The sequence below is a fragment of the Peromyscus maniculatus genome, chromosome 22 (genome assembly GCF_049852395.1).
Source record: "Peromyscus maniculatus bairdii isolate BWxNUB_F1_BW_parent chromosome 22, HU_Pman_BW_mat_3.1, whole genome shotgun sequence".
NCBI classification, from domain to species: domain Eukaryota; kingdom Metazoa; phylum Chordata; class Mammalia; order Rodentia; family Cricetidae; genus Peromyscus; species Peromyscus maniculatus.
Window position 1 is genome coordinate 57239760 of NC_134873.1, and position 12131 is coordinate 57251890.

Consider the following 12131-nt stretch of genomic DNA (forward strand, 5'->3'; position numbering starts at 1 on the left):
CTTCTTCAAGGCTGTGGGTTTGTAGCTCAGTTAGTAGAATGCTTGTCTAGCATACAAGAAACCTTGGGTTCAATGTCCAACAACTGTATAAGCCAAGAATGACGTTGCATGTCTATAATCCCAGCACAGAAGAGGTAAAGACCACAGCATCGAGAGTTCAAGATCATCCTTGACTTCATAGTGAGGGGGAAAAAGAATCTGAATTCCGTCCACTTGTTAGACAAATGGGAAAAGTTCTCTAGTTTGTGGACTGTGGAAACAAAAGAGAAGCAAGCTGACCATTTCAACTCTGTTCCATGAAGAAACTATAGTTTGAGTTCACAGGTCAGGAGCAACATAGAATTGTCTCCCGAGGGCTGCAAGCTCCTGCATGTTTAAGGATCAGAAATATTCAACTATCTAATATGGGTACTAAACGGTCTGCTTAACACTGGGGCTGGCGAGCCGGGCGGTGATGGTGCACGCCTTTAATCCCAGCACTCGGGAGGCAGAGGCAGGTGGATCTCTGTGAGTTCAAGGCCAGCCTGGTCTACAGAGCAAGATCCAGGAAAGGAACCAAGCTACACAGAGAAACCCTGTCTTGGAAAAAAGAAAGAAAGAAAGAAAGAAAGAAAGAAAGAAAGAAAGAAAGAAAGAAAGAAAGAAAGAAAGAAAGAAAGAAAAGGAAATAAGGTGGAGAGTGAGAGAGGCAGGCAGCAATGTTGAACTCTGGCCTTCACATGAGCACACACACACACACAATTGTTTATCGTTGTATCATACAAATAAGATAGAAACTAAAGCGATTTCAATATTTTCTCTGGTATTTTTCAGATAGAAAATACACTCCAGCCTCACCTTTGTGGCTGGGATATTTTCTCCTCTTTACCTTTAGGATTGTGGATCATTTCCAGTCTCCCACTCAGGAAACCAGTCTCTCTGCCCTAAAGTCACCAAAGCTCAGTGCAGGCTGTGTGGGACGGTTTCCGCAGTCACTGGGCAACTGCCCACAGTCAAGTTGGTTTGAGCTTCCTCCGAGCTCAACGTGGGAACAGCACTGTCATCTGGAGCCATTCTGTGCCGAACGACAGCCATCTGTCCCCCGCACGCCCTTTCTGTTGGCACAAATAAAACATTCACCTCACAGGAAACCCATTAATTCTTCATCCTTCCGAGACGCTCAGGTTGTCCACCCCAGAGCAGTAACCCCACGACAGCCACTCTTGGGGAATCAAAAGTGGATCAGCACAGACTTTATCTTGGAAAGACTAAAAGTACTTGTGAGTTTCTAACACACACACACACACACACACACCAAAAAAAAAAAATACTCCTGGTTCGTTTTCTGGAAACTTTCATCTCCCCATCTGTCTGTAATCGGATTACTCAGCTAATTCACGGGGAGTTGGGTTGGAGGTGGGGGGCAATTACTTACATGAGTCCTGGATTAAGGAACTATATTTTGACCACACTAATCCTGGTTCAAAATGCTGTGGGATTTGCTCTAATCCTGTTATTTATACTCATAAAATGTTTCCTTATCTTTAGAGATAATCCAATATCTAAGCATTAGGGGTTTGGGAATGGTAAATAAAAAGAAGATAAACCCCACTCCTTCAGCAAGCACGGTTCTTCCGAGTAGCCACAGTGGCGTGGAGGGTTAATTCATATCCAGTGGGGGCAAACCTCCAACTTCCTCATTTTCCTCATTTCCTAGGTGCTTGCATATATATGCACCTATCTGTAATGAATGGACTCCTGTGGCGACTTGTATTATAATTACTTGTTTTTAGACAAAGATTCTCACTATCTGCTGAAAATAAATTTTAAGATGAGAGTTTTTAATTAATAATTAATTAAGTTAATTAATTGAGACAAGGTCTCAGTATGTACTCCTGGGTAGCCTGGAATCCACTCTGTAGACCAGGCTGGCCTCGAACTCACAGAGATCCACCTGCCTCTGTCTCCTGAGTGTTGGGATTAAAGGCGTGCCCAGCATGGGTTTTGGGATTCTCACGAAGTCTGAGCAAGCTTGTCTTGGGTGAACATATCTACTTTTTATTATTATTGTTATTTATTTTGTGCCTGTATGTGTGTTCATACGTGTAGGTGTCCATGTATGTACCTGTGACTGCTCGTGTGTGTGGAGGCCAGAGCTCAACCTTGGGAGTTGTTCCTTCAGTGCCAGGGTTCCCTCGTGTGGCCTGGGATTTGCTGACTAAGCGAGGCTGTGGGTCCCCGCCACCCCAGCACTGGCATTCCAAGTGCACATCAGCACTCTCGGCTTTCTGACGTGGGTTCTTGGGCGCTGCCCACTGAGCTACCTTCCCAGCCTTTTTACTTCCTTGTTTGTCTTTGTGATCGGGTCTCACTGTGTTGTCCATATGGCTCTTAGACCCCTGGGCTCTCTCTGTTCCAGCACCACAGTAGCTGGGGTTGCAGGCACGTGCCACCGCGTCTGTCTAGCTCCTAATCACTGTTTCAGGACCCGGTCTCTGTTCAAGGTCATTTTGCTGAAACATACAGTTAGAGAGTCAGTGTTACCGTTTTCACGGTCCTATAAACTTGCTGCCTCCGCACCTCCGTGAAAGGGATCGCTGTAGCTGAGGAGCCACAGCCCCAGGCTTCCCCACGCTGTTACTGCCTCCACCGAGGAGCAGATGGTGAGAAAGTGCTGACATCAGAACTACAAAGGCAAAGGTTTACAGCCTTGGCTCCTGCCCTCCTTTGGGAAATCTTCCCAGAAGACAAAGGACACCGAGTCACCTTAAATAAACCCAGAGCCACGGGGAATGCAGGAAGACAAAGAGACCTGAATACACACACATCACACGGTATACATATGCATGCATATGTATGTGTATATGTATACATGCCCGTATATACAACAATAGGTCTGTACTACATAAAATAGAATATCTTTGCCAGCTGTGCTACACACATCTGTAATTCCAGCCCTTGGGTGGTAGAGGCAGGAGGATAACAACTTCAAGACTGTCCTAGGCCGTATAGTGAGCCCAAGGTCAGCCTGGACTACATGAAATCCTACCTTTTAAAAAAAGGAAAATGAAAAGTCATGCATTTGAAGGAAGTCAAAGGGAAGACTCTGGGGAACCAAAGGCAAGCTGAGAGTTCGTCTGTCCCCACCTCGGGACTTAGGACAGTTGGTGTTTTGGAGTCTGCACTTTCCTGAAGTGGAATCAGGAGAAAGAATTTACACGTGTGAGCCTGACTTGCCCCTTTTCTTTTTCTTTTCTTTGCATTCACTCAGCAGAACAGGCTAGAAAACGTTTTTGCACAAGGTAGTTTCCGTCTGGCTACTTTTAGAAAGTTAGAGCCTGGAGGTTGTGTCACATACCTTTAATCACAACACTGGGGGGGGGCAGGGGGGGGCCTCTCTGAGTTCAAGGCCAGCCTGGTCTATAGAGGGAGTGCCAAGACAATCAGGGCTACACAGAGAAACCTGTCTCAGGAAAGGAAGGAAGGAAGGGAGGGAGGGAGAAAGGGAGGGAGGGAGGGAGGGAGGGAGGGAGGGAGGGAGGGAGGGAGAAAAAGAGAAAGAAAGTCATTTTAGGGGTCATAATTTAGAAAATAAATAAAGGCACCCAGGTTTTCTCCTCACCCCAATCTCTGGAGTAGTAGAGTTGTGAAGCCGCACGGGCCTGTGGCTATAGCCCCGTGGTATAAGTGGCTCCATGATAAATATTTGTCGCTTGAATATATAACTGAAAGATAATCGATTAAATCAACAAACACTGAGGGTTCTACATGCATTAAGGACTATAGGGAAGAATAGATGTGATTGCTGCCTGAGGGAAACGAGATAAGGAGATGATGCTTTTTTTTTTTTTTTGGTTTTTCGAGACAGGGTTTCTCTGCGTAGTTTTGCGCCTTTTCTGGAGCTCACTTGGTAGCCCAGGCTGGCCTCGAACTCACAGCGATCCGCCTGGCTCTGCCTCCCGAGTGCTGGGATTAAAGGCGTGCGCCACCACCGCCCGGCAAGGAGATGATGCTTACAGTCAGGAAGTAACTGGGGGACGACATCAATGCTTTTAGGGAGTACAGGGAAATGATGCTGAGCTCTGTATTTCTAACATGCCTGTAATTCCAACACAGCCCTGGAGACTGGACCACAATCATCAAGAGTTCAAGGCCAGACTAGGATGAGAATCTGTCCAAAAAAGAGAAAAGAACTGATGGAATTTAAATAATTACCACCTGCTTATTTCCTTCCAAGTGGAATCTTAGAGGTCAAAAAGCACATCCTCAAGATCTCAGCAATTACTTCCTTTTAATGTAAATATTTATGGATATATCACTTCCACCTGCCAGAGCTACCTGGAAAAGCAGCACCCTATTTTCCTTAGGTGTAGAAGAAAGACAAAATAAATAAGATTTATTTTAGCTGTATTTATGTATATGATGTGTGTTTATATGTGCACATGTGTGCAGTACCCAGATAGGCCAGCAGAGGGTGTCAGAAACCCTGAAGCTGTAGTTACAGGCCATTGAGAGTTTGCTCAGTGTACCCACTCAGGTCCTCCATGATAGCAATATAAACTCATCACCTCTGAGCCACCTCTCCAGCCTCAAGAATGATTTTACACTCTAGCCATGATGATCACGTATTTGAAATGTCAGTCTTAAAATAGGACATTGTGTTTGAAGTTGGGAATCCTAGAAAGCCTGTGCTCAATAGGACTTGCAAACTGACGGGTACAGATTCACAGCTCCGGTCTCACTCATCATAGGTACCACATTGTTGTGACATGCAGTGGCTTCTAGCTCTTTGCTTTATTGGATACTTCAAGAAAGTTGGCTCAGAGAGAGCCCTGATGAAGGCTCACGACTGGCTGATACTGCCAACTGACCTCCACATAGCCCTGAGCAGCTTAAAGCCGGAGGACGGGGTGGGTCAAAGCTATTTTGTCTGTCTAATCTATGGAATGTGGCTAAAGACCGCAATAGATGTGAAGGGGTCCTCAGCTGCTCAGATTCTGTGGCGTCACTATTACTGCTGCTACACCTATATCTAGACTCTCCCCAGAGCTCTGCATACTATTCCTTTTTTCTGCAGGAGTACATGTGTGTTTCTTTTCTACTTTGATGAGCTCTTGGGTGTTTCTGACATCCTCACACTGAGTGTGGTCATTTAATGTTTATCTGTTATCCCAAGAACAGACTTGGCTGAATTTAGTGGAGAATGGGGTCAAATTCAGAAGTGGTTAAAAAATGTTCTAAGTGGAAGTAACATACAAGGCCCACCTAAACCTGCTCATGCTTTGTATGGCTCTTAGAAAGTAAATAATAGCTAGGCAAATGGTGCACGCCTTTAATCCCAGTGCTCAGGAGGCAGAGGCAGGCAGATCTCTGAGAGTTTGAGGCCAGCCTGGTCTACAGAGTGAGTTCTAGACCCACCAAGATTACATAGTAAGATCCTGCCTCAAAAATAATAATAGTAAAACTTTAAAGATTAAGAAAGAGCTGGTGTGATGGTACATGCCTTTAATCCCAGCACTAGCACTCAGGAGGCAGAGGCAGAGGCAGAGGCAGAGGCAGAGGCAGAGGCAGAGGCAGAGGCAGAGGCAGAGGCAGAGGCAGAGGCAGAGGCAGAGGCAGGCAGATTTTGATGAGTTTGAGGCCAGCCTGGGCTACAAAGCAAGTTCCAGAACAGCCAGAGCTGCAACACAGAGAAACTCTGTCTCAAAAAAAAAAAAAAAATTAAGAAAGAAAATAATAAATATCTTTAAAAACAAAACAGGAAATGCAGAGTTGTGGATCTCACACCCCCACCCCCATGAATACATCTACAAAACAACTCTGCACCTAAGGCTCAGGGAACACTGGAAGAGGGAGAGGAAAGATCGTAAGAGCCTGAGAAACAGGGAGTTTGCTGTGAGACTGTCTCCTAGGAATGTCAGAAGCTACACCCATACAGTCTTGTTGTGAATAAGTAAAACTCTGATTGGCCAGTAGCCATGCAGGAAGGATAGGGTAGGCGGGACAAGGAGCAAAAGAATTCTATGAGGTGAAAGGCGGAGGCAGAGAGAGATGCAGCCACCGCCATGACAAGCGAGATATAAAGTACTGGTAAGCCATGAGCCATGTGGCAACTTATAGACTAATAGAAATGGGTTAATTTAAGATAGAAGAACTAGATAACAGGAAGCCTGCTGTGGCCATACAGTTTGTAAGCAATATAAGTCTCTCTGTGTTTACTTGGTTGAGTCTAAGAGGCTGTGGGACTGGTGGGTGAGAGAGATTTGTCCTGACCATGGGCCAGGCAGGACCGGAAAAACTCTAGCTACACAGTCTCACCAACATGACTGCCTAAACATGAGCTGAACAAGGACAACAGCCATGCAAAGTGGACAGAGAAAAGCTCGTGAGGCCTGAATCACACACAAAGAACTACAGGCAACTAAGGAATGCTGAAAGTGGGAGAAATAGTCTTCCCTAAAGAAGAGCATGCTAATTGGTTATCTAATACCCAATGGTCAGCCCTGAACACATACACATACTATACAGACTGAGAAGGTTATATTTAGGAATATAGTGTATACACATATATGCCTGTAACAGCAGTTAATGAAAAAGAGACCATGAACTTGAAAAATAGCAAGGAGGGGTGTATGGAAGGGTTTGGTGGGAGGAAAGGGGAAATAATTTAATCATAACCTCAAAAGGGAAATGAAAAAATTAAAAATAAATTAAAACAGGTACAGCCAGGCATGATGGCACACACTTATAAACTCAACTACTTGGGAAGTGGGAGCAGAAGGAGCAGGCGTTAAAGACTAGCCTGGTCTATGTTACAAACTCAAGGTCAGTCTGGGCTACATGAGACTGTCTCAGCAAACAAAAAAACCAATGAGCAAGTAAAATATACTGGGCATGGTAGCGCATGCCCGTAATCTCAGAACTTGAGAGGTAGAACCAGGAGGGTCACTACATGTTCTAGAGATAGCTCGGCAGTTAAGAGCACTTACTGCCCTTGCAGAGGACCCAGGCTTGGTTCCCAGCACCCACAGGAGGCAGCTCACAGCTACCTGTAACTCCAGCTCCAGGGGGGTGCAATGCCTCTGACTCCCTGGGCCCTGGGACTTACATGCACATATAGACACACGTGTGTATATATAACTAAAAATAATAAAAAATACATCTTGTGATAGTTTGAATCAAATTGGCCCCCATAATCTCATAGGGAGTGGTACTACTAGGAGGTGTGGCTTCATTGGAGTAGGGATGGCCTTCTTGGACGAAGAGTGTCACTGTGGAGGTGGACTTTGAGGTTTCCTATGCTCAGGATACCTCCCAGTGTCTCAGTCGACTTCCTGTTGCCTTCAAGATGGAGGACTCGCAGGTACTCCTCCAGCGCCATGTCTGCCTGCACACCGCCATGCTCCCCATCATGATGATAATGGACTGAACCTCTGAAACAGTAAGCCACCCCAAGTAAATGTTTCCTTCATAATACTTGCCATGATCACAGTGTCTCTTCACAGCAATAGAAACCCTAAGACACATCTTTAACTAAACAAAACAAAAACCAATATAATAATGATAACAATAATAAAGCAGATATAAAAATACACCCAAAAGGACAACTTAATGAGTCATTATAACACCTCTGTAACCATCACCCAAGCCAAGAAAAGGAACACGGCCACCTAACACCCACCCGGAAGCTTCTCCCTGTGTTTGGCCCAATGACAACTCCCTTTCTCCCCAGATCAGCCACTTTCTGAGTCCTGAAGAGACTGCTGCTTTCTCTGCTGTCATCCAAGTATAATAAGAGCAAGACATGGACAAACACAAATTAAAAACATTAATAATTCACAGTGTATAGTGTTCTCACCAGTTCCTATTCCAGACAGTAGGGTTTGGGGGCGGAAGAATGTTTGCTTGTCCGCCTGAGGCCTTAGGTTTAGCCCCCAGCACTACATAAACCAGAGGTGAGAGCACATGCCTGTAACGGCAGCACTCAGATAATGGAAACAAGAGGATCAAAAGTTCAAGGTCACTCTCGGCTCAAGTTCTATGCCAGCCTGAGTACATGTAACCCTGATTCAAAAGCAAAAGTAAACAACACCTTTAGGGCTTTTTACATGCATCCATAAAAGCCCTTACTTGAGATAAAACATCCAACAGTGTATCCTTTGACAAGAGTTTAACTGTTTGCTAGTATCCTTTTCTTTTAGATCTGTTTTAGGCTCTAGGTTCACCCAGAGGCTCTGACCTGAAGGCTCTCATACACACCTGTGGGTGTGGCTCCACACACTGCTCTGCCCCTTACTTTCCTTGAACTGGCATCTAAATTCCGAGGCATGGTCTGACTCAACTTGGATCTCTTGAAGAAGTCAGAGTGAGGGTATTTTTCTTCATGCTCACCACCTGCGTGCCATACACATTTGATTGTCTTTTTGTGACATGAACAGCTGCTGAGGCTCAATGACGCATCTGTCATTTCACGGAGGGTTGAAAAGTGATGGCGCTAAAATGCCATCTTCCCTTTCCACTGGAGTCCTTATAGATAGATGGATGGATAGATAGATAGATAGATAGATAGATAGATAGATAGATGATAGATGGATAGATAGATAGATAGATAGATAGATAGATAGATAGATAGATGATAGATGGATGGATGGATGGATGGACGGACGGACGGACGGACGGACGGACGAACAGACAGACAGATAGATAGATAGATAGACAGACAGACAGGTGGGTCAGTGGATGGATGGATGGATGGATGAATGGATGGATGGATGGATAGATGGATGGATGGATGGATGGACGGACATGCCCACATGCACACACACACACATATTCACACACACACACACACACACACACACACACTCACACACACACTCACACACACGAATACACTAAGCTCATTTTACAAGAATAAGGAAATAGCCCAGAGTAGAATACTGGCCTAACACAGGTAAGGCTCTGGGTTCAGTCCCCAGCACCAAAAACAAACAAGGAAATAACAACAGTTTTGTGTTGGTGGTGGTCTTTTGTTTTGTTTTGTTTTTGTCTGATCTCTCATAGATTTGCCTGAAAGTCTTGGTTCTGAAGGACAGGTATTCAACTACACTGCTGAAGAATTACCACTTAGTTTTTTGGACATCATATACGTCACAGGCTCACAAACATACACCTGTAACTCTGGAAGGGAGCCCTGGCTGGTCAGTGTGTGCGTTTCTTGGAGCTAACCTAGCCTAGCTCCTTCCGTCCTCACGGCAGGGCTTGCCTGCCGCTGGAGTGGGGACAAACCCCTCTGTTTCTGCCCTTCACTCCAGGCTGCTGGCTGCCTTTTTCCGGCCCTGCTGTCATGTACATTGGGGGCGGGGCTTTGCTTGCCTCCGCCCCCTCACAGAGTACTCGTTACTATGGATGCCGGTGTGATTCCTTCTCAGTGGCTTGCTGGGGCTACCCCATCACCTGATTTTATTGTAAATGGTTCTTGGTTTTGCTGTCCAGGAACTCAGCCTGTTGTTGTGTGGGGTTTTGAAGAGACTGAAAAAGAACGTCACTGTGGCCGGTGATCCTAGGATCTTCCCGACCCTAGTCATAAACTCCAGATATGTGCTCCAAATACAATGGACGGGAGCTGACCTCGCATGCTCGAGGCCTTGAGTTGTACCCATGATACTGAAAACGAAAAAAATAAAAAAATCAAACCCACAGCAGTACAGTCCTCTCTCACAGAGTCCCAGAGAAGATGAGTCCCTGACACAGTGTATGTATGGCAAGCCAGAGAGAGCCTGGTCGCTAGCCAGGGACAGCCCCTGCCTGAATTCAGACGGTTCAGTGGGAGCTTGTGGAAATTAAGCACAACCATAGCCCATTGTTTAAGAGTTTTAAATTTTAATGTTTTCTTTTAGTGATGATACAATTAAATATTCAAATGTACGAATTTCTACCCCAGAATATTGCTCATTTAAATTAAAATAGATACACAAAGAACTCAGAAGTATAATCCTGGGCTTATGTTTTATTTGGGGGTGAACACATGGTCAAATTTCTTTATGCATTGTCGTCACAATTGGAGATATTAATTTTAAAATAAGTACCTTTAAGAACAAATTTGAAAATCAGCTCAGAACAACATCCAATTCAACCAGTTTGTGACTAGTATTTTGAGGGAGCCAGAATATTTTAATGCAAATTTGTGCAAATTAACCAGGGAATAATCTCTCTGGCAAAATATTGAACTAATGAATGATAAGATTTTTTTAAAGATGGGGGCGAGGAGTGGTCTCTATAATAACAAAAAGAAATAACTATAAGGTAAGTTGAAAATAACCGAAAAGCAAACAGAACATGTCATTAATAGAGTCCTTCATTATCTTGTGGAGACTGTAATGGAGAAATCACTCAGAGCAGTTCTGGGTTTTCTTTTTTTTTTTTTTTTTTTTTTTACCATAGGCAGTACGCACACTTTGTAAAATCCGGCTCTTCATTTTCTGGTTGAAAAGATGATTGTAGAAAAGGCCTGCCAGGGATTGGAGGTCATGCTGATTTATTGGCAATTAAACCTGCAGGATTTCTGCACTCTCTTCAAAACAGCTCTGCAGCTATTCAGCCAGGACCGTCACATAGCGGGCTGTCTGCTAAAAGCCAGCATCCTCCCGTTAGTGAGCCACGGATACAATTGACTCGCCGGTGCTCGGAAAATTACTGCTATTTTCTGTGCAGATTCTCGTATCCTCTTCAAACCACCTCAGCCCAAATAATTACCTTGTTAGTCAATTTAACAAGGCAAAAATCACACCCAGTGATATATAACTCAGTGTGGAAGTGTGGGGACATCTGTAAAATAACAGGCATGGCCTCCCTTAAATAAAATGAATACCCGGCCAAATTCATATCATTTGTTTTTCCACTTTGGCTTTTTCCAATGATGGCAGTTTGGGCTGCTTTAGGATTGGACACGCACTGAACTCAACAGCTTTTATCCATTCCGTGTCTAGACAACCCAAATTACTTAGATTAGCTACTTGGAATGTGGATGTCCTCTGTAGGTTGATGGGCATGCGGATTTCCACATGTCCCACAGACAGGTGACACGCAGGCTCGGGTGGTGATGATGAGGGGATCTTAGAAATAACACACAAGTTAAAGAGGGCTGCAGCAGCTCTTGCCCATCATCTCAGGAGTCTGAGGCTGGAGAATTGCTGTGAGTTCAAGGAAAGCTTGTGCTACATAGCAAGAGCCTGTCTCAAAAGAAAAGAAGAAGAAATGGAAGCAGGTAGGAAAGAGACAGACAAGAATACTAAAAATAGGTCAGATGGGATGCAGACAGCGAATGTCAGCATCCCTGCCGGCCCGAGCCCACCTGCCAGAATGAATCTGATTATACCTGAATTAGTTCTCCTTAGAAACAGGACTGTGGTCGCTGTGCACCGTGTATCCTGCTGGACAGGACCATCTGTCTCAGACACAAGCTTGCTCCCAGCATCCCCGGCCTTCTTTGCTCCCCTGCTGGCTGTGTGGCTCAGGTCTCACCGAGCCGTCCATCCATTCCCCCGTCCTCTAAATATTTATGGGTACTTTAATACATGCTGATTACAGTTCAAGCTCTTACTCTTTCGCAAGTCTCTGCAGTGTTTAAACTATTTTTTAATTGATGAATTTTAAAATTAAAGCAATTCATTTATTTTGGAAAATATCAGGAAATTTGCATGCACAATTAATCCTAACAAATGCTGTTAGATATTTCACTGTGTATCCTGTTGGTTTTCAGTTTTACTCCTAAGCTTTTAAGTTGAAATATTTTAGTCACATAAAATATTAGAGATCAATTTTTTAAAAAATCCCCAGGCTCATTACCCAGTTTACAATATTACACAACCTGATGATGTCCCTTTTATCATTTTTCCTTCTTTATTTCTTGTTTTTTATTACATTTATGTGTGTATGTATATGTATGTGTGTGAGAAAGAGAGAGAGAGAGAGACAGAGAGAGAGAGAGAGAGAGAGAGAGAGAGAGAGAGAGAGAGAGAGAGAGAGAGAACATGTGTGCATGTGTGTGCACAAGCACATTTTGCAATTCTGGCAATTGAATCCAGGGCCTCATGCATCCAAAATACAAGCTCTGTCACTGAGCTTTACTCTCGGCCTGTTTTGTTAGACGT